A 4179-nucleotide genomic window follows, 5' to 3' on the forward strand; every position below is an offset into this window, starting at 1 on the left:
TTTTCATGGGAGGTGACTGGCAAGGCAGGGTAAGCAGGCCAAACAGGTTTAGGATTGGCTTTTTGACTAACTTCAACAGGCTCTGAGGTGTCGGGATTGCCCTGGTTGCCTGGTACCCGGCCCCGAGGTGATGTTAGGGCAGAGGCAGAGTGGCTCAGCCTGTGAGAGTTTGATAAAGAAGATATAGCTGGGTCTGAACTCTGGATTGGTCCGTTTGCACATAAAAGACACATCTCAGGGGAGTCCCTTGCTATCTCTAGGGATTAGCTTACCCTGGGAGATGCAATCTCATCAGGATCAGCTAAGACCCAAATTTCAAAGCATTATAAATCTGTATATCATTTTTTCCTCTCAACACAATCTGACTCTTACAGATGAAAGGCATATCTTTTACAATTTTTGTACTTAAAATGAACTTCAAAAGATTATTTTGAGAGTTTAAACCAAACAAATACTTGATCTTGTCTTGGCTGAGTTTTGCCCTTTCCATGAACCATGTTTCAACCTGAGTGGGTGAAGAACTTGAAGAATAATTATTAATAAAAAATACAATGGATTATTAAAAAATATCATTCCACAATAAAGTAATTTTAAACCATTATTAAAATAACAGCTATGGGGTACCTGGGTGGCTTTAGTTGGTTAAGCACCTGACCCTTGATTTTGGCTCGGGTGGTGATCTCAGGGTCATAAGATTCAGCTCCATGTCGGATTCCACGCTCAGTTAGGAGTCTGCTTGAGGATTCTCTCCTCTCCTGCCTCTGCCCCTCCTCCTGCTCATGCTATGTCTATCTCTAAATAAATAAAATCTTGAAAAATTAAATAACAGTTAAAGACAAATTATTCATTTCTTACTATGCCTTTATTTTTGCTACTAAAGCACAAGTTAATATGTACAAAGATAGAACTCATGCAAAAAATTCTCCTGTCAGTTGAATATGGTGCTAACTGCATGTTTAATATAGTACAGATAATTTTGTGTTTTGCATGTTTATAATCCCATTTGACTCTATGGAACTTATTATTGGGAAATATTCCTATAGATAAGGTAATTCAACAGAAAATATTAAGAGTTATGATCAGATTCAGTTTTTAGAACAAAATCCTGCTGCAGGAGCCTGCAAACTACACCAAATGGGCCAAATCTGGCATGCCATCTGTCTTTGTAAATAAGTCTTATGGGAACATAGTCATGCCCATGAATTTATATATTGTGTATCTCAGTTTTCGTCTCTATCAGCAGAACTGAGTAGACAGAGACCTATGGCCTACAAAACCCAACATACTCTAGTCCTTTATGGAAATGTTTGCTGACCATCGCCCTAGCGGATGGATTGAAATGAAAGAGAATATATTTGCATGAAAATGAACAAGAAGTTAGTGCAATAGTAAGATGGCAACTGTCTGAACCAAGACAGTAGCAGTCAAACAATCAGATGATGTGGAATACTCAGAAATTGATTACTAATTGGATAGATAATGAAGTCAAGGAAGAAACCCAAAATGAGTTTGATGTTGCTACTCAGAGTGACAGAGTGGAATTCGATGCCATTAACTGAACTAGGAAGTATATGATAAGCCAAAAGCAAACAAGTGTGTGTGCGTGGGTGTATTGTAAAGTAGGGGGTGGGCAGTGAAGATACATAAGAATACAATGGAAAAAACGAAGATTGGGAGCAGTTTGGATTTTTGATAACTATAAAGCAAGACATAAGGCATACTTTGGAGATACTGTAGGTTTGTTCTAGACTATTGCAATAAAGTATTACAATAAAGTGAATAAAATAACTTTTTTTTGCTTTCCTAGTGAATATGGAAGTCATATTTACACTATACTGTAATCCATTAAGTGTGCAATGATATGTCTAAAAATGTGCATAACTTAATTAAAAAACACCTTATTGCTAAAAAAAAATGCTGACCATCGCCTTAGCTTTCAGTGAGTCATCATCTTTTTGCTGATGGAGGATCTTGCCTTGATGTTGATGGCTCCCGACTGATCAAGGTGGTGATGGCTGAAGGCTGGGGTGGCTGTGGCAATTTCTTAAGGCAACAGTGAGGTTTGCCACATGGATTAACTCTTCTGTTCTCGAGTGATTTTCCGTACAACTTGGTCCTGTTTAATAATTGCCTTTTACCCACAGAACTTTTTTCAAATTTGAAGTCAGTCTTCTCAAACCCTGCTGCTGCTCTATCAACTATTCTAAACACCTCTTGTCATTTCCACAACTTTCACAGCATCTTCATCAGATGTAGTTTCCATCTCAAGAAACAACTTTCTTTGCTCCTCCCTAAGAAGCAACTCCTATTCTGCTCAAGTTTTACTGTGAGATTGCAGCAAGTCAGTCACTTCTTCAGGCTCCACTTCTAGTTCTAGTTCTCTTGCTATTTCCACCACATCTGCTGTTACTTCCTCCACTGAGGTCTTGAACCCCACAAAGTCACCCAGGTGGGTTATAATTGACTACTTCCAAACTTCCGTAATGTTGATATTTTAGCCTCTTCCTATGAATCATGAATGTTCTTAATGATATCTAGAATAATGAATCACTTTCAGAAGTTTTTCCTTTGCCTTTGCCCAGATCCATCAGAAGAATCCCTATCTAGGCCAGCTACCGCATTATGAAATGTAGTTCTTAAACAATAAGACTTGGAAGTCAAAATGACTCCTTGATCCATGGGCTATAAAATGGTTGTTGTGTTAGCAGGCATGAAAACAATGTGAATCTTGTTGTCCATCTCCATCAGAGTTCCAAGGTGACCAAGTGCATCGTCAATGAGCAGTCATATTTTGAAAGGAATCTTTTTTTTTTTTTTCCTAAGAAGTAGGTCTCAACAGTAGGCTTAAAATATTCAGTGAAGTGTGCTGTAAACAGATGTGTTGTCATCCAGGCTTTGTTATTCCATTAATAGAGCTCAGGCAGAGTAGACTTACCATAATTCTTCAGGGCCCTAGGCTTTTCAGAGAGATAAATGAAGACTGGCTTCAACTTAAAGTCACCAGCTGCATCAGCCTCTGACAAAAGAGTCAGCCCATCCTTTGAAGCTATGAAACCAGGCATTGACTTCTCTCGAGCTCTGAAAGTCCAGGATGGCAGCTTTCGATAGAAAGAAGGCTGTCTTGTCTGAATTGAAAAATCTGTTGTTCGGTGTAGCCACTTTCATTGATAATTTTAGCCAGATCTTCTGAATGAACTTCTGCTGCAGCTCCTACACCAGCATTTGCTGCTCCATCTTGCACTTTGATGTTATGGAGGCGGCTTCTTTCATTAAAGCTCATGACCCAACCTCTGCTAGCTTCAAGCTTTCCTTCTGCAGCTTTCTCACCTCTCTCAGCTTTCACAGAATTGAAGAGATTGGGCTTTCCTCTAGATTAGGCTTTAGTTTAAGGGAACATTATGGCTGGTTTGATCTTCTACCCAGACCACTCATTTCAGCAATAAGGCTATATTTTGCTTTCTTTCATTCCCTGGAATAACACTTCCAATTTCCTTCAAGAACTTTTGCTTTACATTCACTACTTGGCTAACTGGCACAAGAGGCCCAGCTTTAGGCCTAGCTTAGCTTTCAACATGCCCTGTTCCCTGAGGTTAATAATTTCTAGCTTTTGATTTAAAGTGAGAGACATACAACTCTTCTTTTCGCTTGAGCACCTAGAGGCCATTGTAGAGTTACTCACGGGCCTAATTTCAATATCGTTGTGCCTCAGGGAATAGGGAGGCCTGAGGACAGAGACAGATGGGGAAAAAGCTGGTTGGTGGAGGAATGAGAACATACAAAGCATTGTTGATTAAGTTTGCTGTCTTATGTGGGCATGGTTTGTGGTGTCCCGAAACTATTATGATAGTAACGTCAAACATCACTGATCACAGATCACAGTACAAATATAACAACAACGAAAAGAATAGAAATATTGTGAGAATTACTAAAATGTGACACAGAGACCCAAAGTGAGCAGATTGTTAGGAAAATGGAGCCAACAGACAGTCCAAACAGGGTTGCCACAAACCTTCTTTTTTTAAAAAAACTATTCAGCATCTATGAAGAACAATAAAGCAAAACACGAATAAAACAAGGTATGCCTGTGGTGAGTCCTTAGGAAGAAGAATCTTTAACACCTAGAGTTCAGGGAAACTAGAATATAGCTATTTTTTAAGAACAGAGGAAAAGATGAATCTG

The 4179-nt window shown here is 39.1% G+C and overlaps 1 pseudogene; it reads right to left on the reverse strand.

The window, feature by feature from the left end:
- Positions 1-1929: 1929 nt before the first annotated feature.
- On the reverse strand, positions 1930-3664 carry LOC121101902 (annotated as a pseudogene).
- Between the last annotated feature and the right edge of the window lie 515 nt (positions 3665-4179).

Source organism: Ursus maritimus, unplaced genomic scaffold (assembly GCF_017311325.1).
Source record: "Ursus maritimus isolate PB19 unplaced genomic scaffold, ASM1731132v1 scaffold_11, whole genome shotgun sequence".
NCBI classification, from domain to species: Eukaryota; Metazoa; Chordata; class Mammalia; order Carnivora; family Ursidae; genus Ursus; species Ursus maritimus.